We start from the raw sequence: 13,657 nt of genomic DNA, 5'->3' as shown, positions 1-13,657 counted from the left end.
TACACTTATCAGTGGGTTTAAGGGCAAACAATTAAAACACAATTAGGAATTATGCTCATTTAGTGAAGGGGTGGTTGTAGGCTCACCTCTGAGATCCAGGAATTCACTAGCTCCAGAGAGTTGACCAGGTTTCTAGTACCAGGAATAGTTTCTTTCCTGTTGATCAGATCTTATGTCTAATTAGACAGCTCTTGTTAGCAACAAGGTATGTGTCCTGCAATTGTATCTTGGTGTCTTCAATCCCTGACAGTCATGGTTGTGATTCATGGACATTGTAGTTGGGGAAGACTATTGGTTGCCTCCCTCCTTTGGAAATTTGCTTGCACAGAGTGGAGGCTTTCAGGTCAGATCCAGCTTGGGTCCTTTATGCTGTGTCCAAAGTGCACAGTGTCTTCAGTAATAGGGAAATACCGTCCACATCTGGGGCATCCAAGGGCAATAACAGTAACCTATAAAGCTTTGGTAGTTTCATGGGCAACCCAGACCAACAACTCAAGGAAGGACTTCCCTCCTACCTGGCCTTGGGGTTTTGATACATAGTCTATGGCTTATGGGAGGAGCATGTTGGCTCACATGAGAAACTTTCATTTAACCACATATGTCAATGTTTATACCAGCTTACATATATTATAGATATTTTTAAGTAGATAGTTAATCACATGATTTCTTATGACTTTTTGGACATCCGTACTATTACTTTTCTACCTCCTTCTGTATTTATCTCTCACCCCCTCCCTAATTAAAGGCACCCCCATTTTTCTCATTCCTCCCTTCAGATTACTTGCACTCTATAATTCCCCACCCCACTCCCCATCTCCCTCCTCCACTGCTCCCCCGACAATGGTTCTCTTTTACTTTCCTGCTCTCTGCAGTTTCTTAAGGCTATGTACGCATATCTGAAGATTTGGAAACAGTAACCCTCTAATGAGAGAGAGAGAACATGACTCTCTGGGTCTGGGTTTCACCATTCAGTCTTTTTTCTTTTCTTTTATTGGAAATTTTCTTTATTTACATTTCAAATGTTTTTTCCCTTTCCCAGTTTTCCCTCTGGAAACCCCCTATCCCATCTCCCCTTCCCCTGCCTCCATGAGGATGCTCCCCGACCCACTCACCTACCCACTCCCTCCCACCTCCCCGCCCTGGCATTCCTCTACACTGAGGCATCGAGCCTCCACAGGACCAAGGGCTTCTCCTCCCATTGATGTCCGACAAGGCCCATCTTCTGCTACATATGCACTGGGGTCATGGGCTGCTCCATGTGTACTCTTTGATGGTTTAGTCCTTGGGAGCTCTGAAGGGTCTGGTCGGTTGATATTGTTGTTCTTCCTATGGGGTCGCAAACCCCCTCAGTTACCTCAGTCCTTTCTTTAACTCCTCCATTGGGGACTCCATTCTCAGTCCAGTGGTTGTTTGTTTGTTTGTTTGTTTGTTTGTTTGAATATATACCACAGTTTCACTATCTGCTCGTCTATTGCAGGATATGCAGGTTGTTTCCATTTTCTCTCTGTTGTGAATACAGTAGCAATGAGCATTGCCAAGCAAGTGTTAGTGGAGTACAGTGTCAAGTCCTTTGGGTGTACGTCAAGGAGTTATATAGATGGGTCATATGATGTGACAGACTGTTTTAGCCTTTTGAGGTTTCTCTACTCTGATTTCCAGAGGGATTGGACCAGTTTACAATCCTACAAATAGTGAACAAGGGTTCCCTTTTCCCACATCTTCCCCAGAATTTGTTTTGTTGATCTTTGCCGTTCTGACTGGAATGTGATGAAATCTCAAAGATGATTTGATTTGTATTTTCCTAATTGCTAGGAATGATGGACAATTTTTTGAGACCTTTCTCAGCCATTTTTTATATCCTCTTCTGAAAACTCTGTTTAGACCCTATGCCATATGTTTTTTTGAATAGGTCATTTTTCACTGTTGTTATTGTTCTTTCTGGATATTAATCCTATGTCAGATACATAATTGATTTTCTCACATTCTGTGGTCTGTATACCCTACAAATTGTTTCTTTAATTATTCAGAAGCTTTTTAGTTTTAGGAAATGCCACTTGTCAACTGTTGGCCTTAATGCATGGGCAAATGGAGTCTTCTTCAGAAAACCCTTCCCTACACCTATATAATGTAGGGTACTGTTCAAGTTTTCTTCTAACAGTTTTACTGTTCCAGGTTTCATATCATTTAGGTCTTGGATCCATTTGGAGTTAGTTTTTGTGTAAGGTGCTAGATATGTTTCTAATGTTATTCTTCTACATGTAGACACCCAGTTTTCCAAGCATCACTTGTTGAAGATGCTTTCTTCTCTCCAGCATATGGTTTTGACAGCTTTTTCAAATATTAAATAAAATAAGTTTTATGTATTCAGGTTTGGGTCTTTGGTTTTCTTCTACTGTCTATATATCTGATTTTGTGTCAGCTCCGTTTTGTTTACTATGTCTCTGTAGTATAGCTTGAGATCTGGAATGGAAATCCCTTCAGTATTGTTCTCTTTGCTAAGAATGACAGAACAGAGTCTCTTCTGTTTCATGGGAAGCTTAGGATGAATTTTCTATGTTTTTGAAAAACAAGGTACAGATTTGATGGGATTTCATTGAATCTATAAATAATTCTTGTTAAAATGATCCATTTCCACAATATTAATTCTACTGATCTCTATTAGATGTCTTCTCATTTTGTGGTATCTTTATCTCTTTTTCTAGAGGTTTAAAGTTTTCATTGTAGACGATCTTCACGTCTTTGGCTAGGTTTATTCCTAGATATTTTATTTTCTTTGAGGCTACTGGGATGGGAGTGTGTTCAACTTTGCTAATATACAAAAAAAGCTACTGACTTGTGTAAATTGATTCTGTATCCTGCCACTTTTCTGACTTTGTTTATAATTTCCAGAAGTTTTCTGGTAGACTTTTGAGGATCTTTTATGCATAATATCATGTCATCTGCAAATAGGCATGGTTTAACTAATTTTCCTTATTTGTATCCCTTTAGTTTCTTTTTCTTGCCTCATTGCTCCATCTAATGATTCAAGCAAAACATTTAAAAGGATTGGGCATAATGAATATGCCTGCCTACTTCCTGATTTCAGTAGACTTGCTTCAATTTTTCTGCTTCAAAATTTTCTCCATATAGGTTGGCCATGGGTTTCGCATATATAGCTTCTATTCTTTTAAATTATATTCCTTCTGGTCCTGCTTTCTCTAGAACTTTTATTATAAAGGTATATGGAATTTTGCCAATCTTTTTCTGATCTATGAGATGATGTAATTTTTGTGTTTACATCCACTTTTGTGGTCGATTACATTTATTGCTTATGCTGAACCACCCTGTATTTCAGGGATAAAGACAACTTGGTTATACTGTATAATCTTTTTGATGTATTTTTGTATTCTGTTTGCAAATATTTATCAAGTATTTGTGAGTCTAAGTTCATCAGGGATATTGACCAGTGGCTTTTTTATTTTCATCTTTATTAACTTGGGTATTTCTTATTTACATTTCGATTGTTATTCCCTTTCCCGGTTTCCAGGCCAACATCTCCCTAACCCCTCCCCCTCTCCTTCTCTATGGGTGTTCCCCTCCCCATCCTCCCCCCATTACCGTCCTCCACCCAAAAATCATGATCACTGGGAGTTCAGTCTTGGCAGGACCAAGGGCTTCCCCTTCCACTGGTGCTCTTACTAGGCCATTCATTGCTACCTATGAGGTTGGAGCCCAGGGTCAGACCTTGTATAGTCTTTGGGTAGTGGCTTAGTCCCTGGAAGCTCTGGTTGCTTGGCATTGTTGTTCATATGGGGTCTCAAGCCCCTTCAAGCTCTTTCAGTCCTTTCTAAGATTCCTTCAACGGGGGTCCAGTTCTCAGTTCAGTAGTTTAATGATGGCATTCGCCTATGTATTTGCCATATTCTGGCTGTGTCTCTCAGGAGAAATCTACATCCGGTTCCTGTCAGCCTGCACTTCTTTGCTTCATCCATCTTATCTAGTTTGGTGGCTGTATATGTATGGGTCACATGTGGGGCAGGCTCTGAATGGATGTTCCTTTTGCCTCTGTTCTAAACTTTGCCTCCCTATTCCCTCGCAAGGGTATTCTTGTTCCCCTTATAAAGAAGGAGTGAAGCATTCACATTTTGGTCATCCTTCTTGAGTTTCATGTGTTCTGTGCATCTAGGGTAATTCAAGCATTTGGGCTAATAGCCACTTATCAATGAGTGCATACCATGTGTGTTTTTCTGTGGTTGGGTTACCTCACTCAGGATGATATTTTCCAGTTCCATCCATTTGCCTATGAATTTCATAAAGTCATTGTTTTTGATAGCTGAGTAATATTCCATTGTGTAGATGTACCACATTTTCTGTATCCATTCCTCTGTTGAAGGGCATCTGGGTTCTTTCCAGCTTCTGGCTATAATAATTAAGGGTGCTATGAACATAGTGGAACATGTGTCTTTGTTATATGTTGGGACATCTTTTGGGTTTATGCCCAAGAGAGGTATAGCTGGGTCCTCAGGTAGTTCAATGTCCAATTTTCTGAGGAACCTCCAGACTGATTTCCAGAATGGTTGTACCAGTCTGCAATCCCACCAACAATGGAGGAGTGTTCCTCTTTCTCCACATCCTTGCCAGCATCTGCTGTCGCCAGAGTTTTTGATCTTAGCCATTCTCACTGGTGTGAGGTGGAATCTCAGGGTTGTTTTGATTTGCATTTCCCTTATGACTAAAGATGTTGAACATTTCTTTAGGTGCTTCTCAGCCATTCGGCATTCCTCAGCTGTGAATTCTGTTTACCTCTGAACCCCATTTTTTAATAGGGTTATTTGTCTCCCTGCAGTCTAACTTCTTGAGTTCTTTGTATATTTTGGATATAATCCCTCTATCAGTTGTAGGATTGGTAAAGGTCTTTTCCCAATCTGTTGGTTGCCATTTTGTCCTAACAACAGTGTCCTTTGCCTTACAGAAGCTTTGCAGTTTTATGAGATCCCATTTGTCGATTCTTGATCTTAGAGCATAAGCCATTGGTGTTTTGTTCAGGAACTTTTCTCCAGTGCTCATGTGTTCGAGATTCTTCCCCACTTTTTTTGATGGGGTGTCTTTACCTGGTTTGGGTAAAAGAATGATACTGGCTTCATATAGTTTGGGAGTATTTATTCTATTTCTACATTTAAAATACTTTGAGGATTGGCTGTAGGTCTTTTAAAGTCTGGTAGAATTCTGCTTTAAATCTACCTGAGTCTGCACTGTATTTTAGTTGGAAGTCTTTATTTTAATTAATTATTTTATTTACTTACATTCCAGCTGTTGCTCCTCCTACCCACCCTTCCACAGTTCCTACCACAGTCCCCTCCCTTTGCTTCTGAGTGGGTACTTCTCCTCCAGGTATGCCCCTTCCCTGGGGCCTCAAGTCTCTCCAGAACTATGCACATCTTCTCTCACTGAGAACGGACTAGGCAATCCTCTACTAAACATGTGCCAGGGGCCTTGGACCAGCTTGTGTGTGCTTCCTCATTGGTGGCTCCATCTCTGGGCAATCCCGGAAGTCTGGGTTAGTTGAGACTGCTGGTCTTCCTATGGGGTTGTTCTCCTCCCCTTCAGCTCCTTCAATCATTTCCCCTAATTCCTCCATAGGGGTCCTAAACCTCAGTCCGGTGGTTTGGTGTAAGGATCTGTATCTGTCTCAGTCAGAGGCTGGTAGGGCCTATCAGAGGACAGCCATGCTAGGCTCCTGTTTGTAAACATATCATAGCATCAGTAATAGTCCCCCACCCATGTTATGGGCTTGGATGACCCTGTGTCTCCGGCCCTGTCATCTGTAGAATACACATACTCCCGGGCTAACAACTTAATATCTGTAGCTCTTTGTCATGATGCTCCATGTTCCTGGCATCTCTGTTATCCTGAGGTCTCCCCTGAAACCTAGGCTTCATCTTCACAATGTGGGAAAGCCTATTCAGGAGCTCCGTGCAGAGGAGTAGCCCTGCTGTGTGTTTCATTGCCTTCACAGCTTCCTGGATCTACAGTCAAAGCCTCTAGGGACCCACAACCTTTACATTTTGCATGCCTATAAATCAGCATTGTATTGACAATAATGTCTAATTCTGCTGCCAGCGTAAGATATGGCCTGGATCTCTTGGGTCACTCAGCTGAAAATCTGAGTGACCTACTTGGGGCTCTATTTCTGTAGGCAATCCTTGGAACAGGTACCCTGAGGCTCTGTCTTCTGAGGTGCTCTTTTTGGGCAGTCTTCTTTCAAATAAACTTCTATTTTTACATGTTTCGACATTGGAATCTTACTGGCAATGTACTTTTCCTATTGTCCTGATGTAAAATGTGGCATTCCTATTAAGCTGTGCTAATGTAATCATAAGCATGGCTTCGTCCTCGCCAGCCTTATCTATAACTTAACTGGATCTATGCTATATTTCTAACCAAACTGCATACTTTCCTGCTCTACTCTCTGCTCTGGCTCAGTATAAACCTGGCCAAGAACATCAAGCAGGAAAAGCGCCATAGCCTGAGTGCTGTGCTGTCTTGAAATGTCTTCTGCCAAGTAAATTAGTCCACTACTTTTTAATTTAGCCTCACTTAGATTTTTAGAAGATTTTTAGAACATAGCCAGATGCTTTGTCTAATATAGCATGAACATCCTGTGTTCCAACCAATAGATTCTTTATTACCCTCTCAAGCCTCATGAGTGGTGTCCGTACCGTGTCCCACATTGCGATAAGCGTCCTGGGTTTATGCACTTCTACCAGAGTGGGCCATAAGACTCCGCTGATAGCTTATTCCAGGACTTCTAGTCTGCGTCTCCACATGCTCTTTCTGAATCCAGTTCCAAAGACTTAAAAGCCACATGATTTATTACAGCAACAACTCTACCCATGGTACTAATTTCCATAGCAGATAGTTTTCTATGGTAACTTTTCAGATCAAATTCTGTACCGAATTTTAATATTATAGATATACTCTACTGTGATTTCCGACTTTACTCTTATGTTTAAATAGGCCTTCTCTAACAAGAGGTTCTAGAAACACTCACTAGGGAAGCAGAAGCTTACTGGTGGCTAATGGAAAACACTTAGAAAACTACTAATGGAATATTGGGAAAAGGAAAATTCACTGGTATTCTTACCAGTTCATAACAATCACTGTAAACATTTGGTGTATGTCTTTGCATCTGGTTTGTCACAATGCAAGGCCACATGGCTGAAATTTGTAGATAATTTCAACACTGAGAACCATTCTGGAATAATCTTAAGGCAACTATACCAAGTATATGCCAGGAAAGGAAGTTTAAAAGTGTTGACTGATTTTCATTATGCATCATGTGACAGAAACACATGGAAAATTTCAGTAAACAATGTATGAACGTGGACATCCAATAAAAAAGCTCACCACTGGTAATGTTGTAAGAAGTGAGAGAGCTCCCCTAACTGAGCCTCTTTGTCTGGCCTCAGTGCAAGAGGATGGCCCTAGTCCCACAGACACTTGATGGGCCAGGGATACCTGGGTGGGTGGATACCTGGGGAAGGGTGCCCGTCTCTCGAGGATAAAGGGATAGAAAGAGGAGCTTGTGAGGGCGGGACTGAGGTGGGCAGTGATCAGGATATAAAGTGAATAAATCAATTAATGGAAAAAAAGAAGCACCATGATGAGGACTTCGTTATTATTAAGTAACCTGTCCACACTAGGACAAAATGTTTTCTAGCTTAACTCCACAAACATCACAAGACTTTGATTGTTAAAACTGTTTTTTTAACCTACTTTAAAATGAAGCAGCATGTAAAAAAAGTATTAATACAATGTTGGAATCTATTAGATTACATCTAATAGTAGTGATATAGTTATAAACATTGCATAAGCATCCTTATAAGTTTTTATACATTTCTCTCAGCAACTTATTCAATGGAATGACATCATTTTCCATTTCCCAGTATCCCCAGGAACTATTATGATAAAGTATTTACATAAATTTAAGCATTCTTAATATGAAAATTTTGAAATCAACCCAACAAATATAATTTAGAATGCCATGACATTGTGAGCAGCATGCAGAACACACCCTTCATTTATCAGCATCCTGGATGGAGGTTCTAAAAGGACATTAGACATATTCTTGCCTCTGAGAGCAGTATTTTAGCTTCTAAGGCACCAAATGAATTACCAGCATGTGGTATTTGTCAGATATTTCTTCTAATCTTCCACACCTTCAGTTGAGCCTTTATTTCTTCTGATGGAGTCCCATTCCTCCCTCGGCTATTTAGATTCAATGTACCCCCCCAACCCCGCTTTCCCAGGTTTCCAGAAACCAAGAGTCACTATCACTGTTTATCTAACCAGTCTTGTTCCACAAACTGCTGAGGTCGTTCCAGGAAAGAGACAGAGACCACAAATGTTCAATCTCTCTCTCTCTCTCTCTCTCTCTCTCTCTCTCTCTCTCTCTCTCTCTCTCTCTCTCTCCTCATATAAAGCCATCACCTTCTGTCATAAAAGCTGGACACTGTGGTGATTGACACATCATTGAACTTTCCATCAAATCACTTTGTTGGAAGTTATAATGTTGCTATAAACGTATTTTTAGAGAAATTTTAAGTAGAAAAATCAAAGCGTTTTAACCATTTGCTCTAAGAGCTCCTCTAGAAGAGAAACCTGCTCTCTTGTTTGGGAGATAAGTTAGCAATTTTTTTTTAATGGACATGGGCAAACACCAGGAGAGCCTGGGCCTGAGATTATAAGCCTAGAAGAAAGCCAAGTTTCTCTGCATCAGAAAGTCACAGGAATTTTGAGTGTGCTCCCCCTACCACTACAGGGCTAAGGAGAGTCAGACCATGAAAGGGGGTTTGAGACAAGAGGCTTTCTTAGAATCTCAAGAGTAAATATCAGGTTCGCCGAGTGAGAGGGAAGAAGAAAAACAATCTCTGGAGTAGAGATCACAGATAACTTAGCAATAGTGAGGCTGGTGCTGCCGTTCCTCTGGATGGTGCACATAAGACAACAAAAGTAACCAAAGGTTGTTAATCATAGGGGAAATGGTTTGAAGAAGAGAGGGCTGAGTCTGTATCTTGAAGGAAAGAAAAGTTAATGAGGCTACAGCAGCCTATGGTAGTGGTCCTGGGGAGAGAAGAAATTGAGTTAGGAGCAAGAAAGAGATACTAAGAACTAAGTTACAACCCCAGAATCTGCAGAGAAATTAAAGGCAGTGTGCGTGAAAGGGTTATTAAAGAAAGACTAGGAGTGGTGGTGGGGAATTTTAAAGTTATGTGGGTAGCTCCAGTATAAATGTACCGTCATTGCTTAACACCAGTGGGCTTTGGTGTTTACCAACATTTTCCTAGTCTAGAAATAAAGGCATAGAAAATGAGGCATGAAGCTCATTCTTAAAGTTTGTCCAGTTAAATTGTGACAGTGAAGGCAGAAACAATAACATACAATGGTGTGTGTGTGTGTGTGTGTGTGTGTGTGTGTGTGTGTGTGTGTGTGTACTACATATGGAAATGAGAAAACTCACCAAGAAGTGACTTTCTTGTATTCATCCATTGCTACCCTTTGTTGCTTTATTTCACTGCCCTATAGCTGTGCCCATGGCTACTTACAACCTCTTTCTGTACCTTATAGGCTCAATTCCAGAAATTCCCCAGGCAAACCAATGATGTGTACTCACCTTCAAGCATGGAGAAATAGTGTATCCAGCTGAAATAACAGAAGCTGGCTTTCTGGTACAAACTTCCTCCTCAGATGTCACGGGGCCTACAACATCTGAAATTTCTGGCAGTCAACTGTGAAACACTGAGAGGTAGGATGGATTGTTGATGGCCTGTGGGGAAAGTTTATCTTCAGAGATAAATAAACTTCATAATTGAAAGACAAAGGGACAGATGAAATAGAGAGACCTGAACCTGGTGTACTTAATTTACTCTGACTCCAACTCTGCTATAAAAGAAAGTTGTTCTGGAAAAAAATTGGGAGCTAGGGAAATAGTTCAGTTAGTAAAATGTTTATCAAATAAGCATGAGGATCTGAGATGAACACTAAGCTTCCAAATCAGAGCCAGACACAGTGTCACATGCCTGTAGTCACACCTCTGAGGAGGTGGAGACACACAGATCCAGTCAGCCTCGGCTAATCAGTGCATTGTAGTCCAATGACAGACCCTGTGTCCCAAACCAAGCCAACAGCAACTAATGACTGACACCACAGGTGACCTCTGGCCTCCACATACATGCATAAACATGTAGATATGTGCCAGTATATACATGTGCAAAGAGGGAGGGAGGGAGGGTAAAATGGAGGGAGAGACAGAGGCAGTAAGGGAGAAAGAAGGAGAAAAGAAAGAGGGAGGGGAGAGGGAAAGGGAGGAACCCTCCAAAATTTGCCAGGCCTGGTGCCAAATGCTTGTGTCTTCTGTACTCAGGATCATGGTTTTGGTTCTTTTTTTTTTTTTTCCGGAGCTGGGGACCGAACCCAGGGCCTTGCGCTTCCTAGGCAAGCGCTCTACCACTGAGCTAAATCCCCAACCCCAGGATCATGGTTTTAAGGATAGCCTAGGCTACAGAATAGACTCAAGGTCAAGCTGATCCATATAATGAGGCTATCTCAAAAGATAAAAAGGCAGTCAGCCACTCTAACAACCAAAAATCCCTTCAAAGTTATTATTCCGGTCACAAAATTGAAACAAATCTAGTTGAGCAACAACAAAACCTGCAGCAGCAAGAATCCTCTGCCTCAGAAATCCCAGAAGACAGCAGTCAAAGCAAAACATACATAAAGATTTACTATTAGGGTTTCGTGAGGTTACTCCAGTTACCTGAAGTAAACGCAGTTAAAATACAGTGTTAGGTACAAGGGCACAGAGTTAATTGTTAGACCAGACATTGCAACTCTACAGAGGAATGGGTTTCTCTTATTCTCAATTTGTTTTAAAAAGCAAAAACTTTAGTATTTCAAAACACAATCTCCTTGTAGGAGGCACTTTGGTAAGTGTGGCCCATAGGAATTGAACTTAAAATGATCTAACACAAACCTTCTTTTAATTTTTGCAGTTTTGTGGCATTTCATAGACAGTGTCATGGGGCATGAGTTTCTTTCCCATATGGAAGTGTGACTTAGCTAGGATTGAAAAGATGTAACCTCCCACCATGGTGGGGTGCCCCCAACCCTAACATCTCAGGAATGAGATAGCAAGACCCTCGAGAAAAGGTAAAAATGCATGAAGTTGCCCTCCAGCTTTTCTCCTCAGAATGATTTCCTGCCCTTGCCTCAGAGATCTAGTCTTAACAGAAAGGGCAGTCCTAGTCAGGGAAGAGAGCAGACACTAGGGTTGCTCAGGGTGTACAAAGAATGTTGAATGTGGTGGAAGCCAGGATAAGGATGTGTGGGGTAAAGCAAAGCAAGCAGAGACTTCAAAGATGTTAGATATTATGAACCCATTAAGACACAATTAAGACACTAGAGGTTGTCAAGTGTTTGGGGAAAGCAGTAAGAAGTTATGTCAGAGTTCAGACTTCTGACCCTGCCAAATAATGAGATTCACTAGCATCTCCTTAAAACTCCCAAAACAGAGCCAAAAACATCTCAAAGACTAAGTCTTAGGAATAATAAATATGCCCTGCCTCCAAAGATTGAATTCTACCAAGATAGAAAATCTTGAGAAAGACTTTGGAAATTGTATAGATCTCCACCAGCAATGCAAAACAAGTAGCCCACATGTTAAAATGATCAGCCAGGAAAAGTGTAATGGTTCCTAAGAGAGCATGTCATGATCTCCTTAGATAAAACTGCACCTTCTTCAGAGAAGTCCAGAGAAATTAGAATCTCTACAACGTGCTACAAATTTTAATTAAAAATAACTGAAAGAAAACTGTGTTAAAAGAAAACCATAGTGTTAATGAGTGATCAAATAGGAAATGGCACAAAAGTAGAGACTATAAAGATAGCCATATGAGAATTCTAGAAATAGAAGGTATAGCAATTGAAACTTTAAGCATTGATGAGCTTGGCAACATAACAGAATTACTAGGGTCAAGAGTCAGTGAACTTAGACACAAAACAAAAGAAAGTACCTACCACAAAGGGGAGAAAGGGAAAACAATGATTAAAGGAAGGAAAATAAACAGAGCCTCAAGGACCCATGAGACAGTATTAGGGAACTTACATCGTAGATCATTGAGTCCCAAAAGAGGAAAGGGATGCAGAGAAAAAAGATGATTTGACAGCACAAGGCCCTCACACTCTGCATTGTTAAACGCTCCAAGGTAGGACAGTGAATCCATCTAGGATAAGCATCAGGAAAACCACCAATGCACAACCAACAAAAACTGTTGAAAAATAACTACAAATAGAAAATCCTAAGAGTAAAAAGGAGAGAGAAAAAAAACACATTTATACAAGGAAAAGGATAAGACCATCACTGAGTCTTCACCAAAAACAATGGATACTAGAAAACACAAAAATGACTTCTTGAAAATACAGAAGAAAATTTGTTCTCAACCTAGCACTTCACATTCAGCTAAAACAGTTTTGGGGCCTGTGAGATGGCTCAGTGATCAAAGGTGCTTGCCATTAAACCTTATGACATGAGTTCAATACCTGGGTCCTACATGGCAGAAAGAGAGAACCGGTTTCTGCAAGTTATCTTCTGACCTCTGCTTTTCTTCTTCATTCCTCATCAATCAATCTACATATTTACATCCCCATATATCAACAAGCACACAAGCAAGACTTTGTATCACCTACTCAGGTACATTTACAAATTTGTTCTATATGCTTTTAGTCACAAAGTTCAGTAACTTATGAAGAGAAATGTAGAACACAGTAGAGAAAAAAATGTTCTTCAGTTCAAAGTGGGTCATCTCCATTGAACATATAACTGCTTTACATAACACAAAGCAAATTGTGCTTTACCCACAGAGTCTGACAAAATGGCCAACTGTAAGCGTTCAATGATTTTTATTTCAGTTTTAAAGCTCTCCCTATTTCTTTTTGTTCCATTTACTCATTCTGTTAATTCCAGAGCAATTTTATGCTCTCAAAAATAATAGGCGGAAGACTATGAACTACTTTATTAAGAATATAACCATACTTAAAAAAAACCTCCTCAAAGAAAATATTAAGCTTTTTTAGATTAATGGGAACCAATTATTTTTAAATAATCACAACGGATTTTTTGCTACAAAGACAAAGACAGATCCAGCATCATAAATTTAAAACTCTGAGGACCTCACTGAGGTAGGAGAATGTAGCATCAGGAACTCACCACTAAGTTTCCTTAGTGGGTGATGGATGCTCTGGGATTGGGAGACCATAGAGGACCAATCAGGTACTAAGAAATGGAAAAAAAATGGTGAGTACCAGTTATGGATGGAATCCAGAGGTCATAAGAAGCAACAGCAAAATGCATAGTTTATGAGACAATGAAAATCCAGCACTTAAAATGTAGTGCATAGAGTGTAGCTGGAAGGCTAAGGGAGAGCGTTTGAAAATAAGCAGCATTGAGCAAATGCTCAGAATTGGGGAGGGGAGTAAAGAACCTCTTCAGCCACCACCATAATTTTCTATAAATTCCCAGTGGCTCTAGTAGTTGCAGAGTTATTTACATATTTTTATGCTCTGGAAATTAAATGAAACCATTTTTATTTTCCTGTTAATTTAAGAAAAGAACTAATCAAAG

At 40.3% G+C, this 13,657-nt stretch overlaps 1 long non-coding RNA gene across 1 annotated transcript in view; it reads left to right on the top strand.

The window, feature by feature from the left end:
- Positions 1-13,657, top strand: part of LOC148005253 (uncharacterized) — a 78,844-nt gene that overhangs the window by 19,389 nt on the left and 45,798 nt on the right. Inside the window, exon 3 of the long non-coding RNA XR_015623042.1 lies at positions 9,607-9,784. This is a non-coding gene — a long non-coding RNA (uncharacterized LOC148005253). The remainder of the gene's footprint in view (positions 1-9,606; positions 9,785-13,657) is intronic.

The sequence above is a fragment of the Rattus norvegicus genome, chromosome 6, assembly GCF_021556685.1.
Source record: "Rattus norvegicus strain SHRSP/BbbUtx chromosome 6, alternate assembly SHRSP_T2T, whole genome shotgun sequence".
In the NCBI taxonomy this organism is placed as follows: domain Eukaryota; kingdom Metazoa; phylum Chordata; class Mammalia; order Rodentia; family Muridae; genus Rattus; species Rattus norvegicus.
This window is presented reverse-complemented; position numbering and strand designations above follow the sequence as displayed.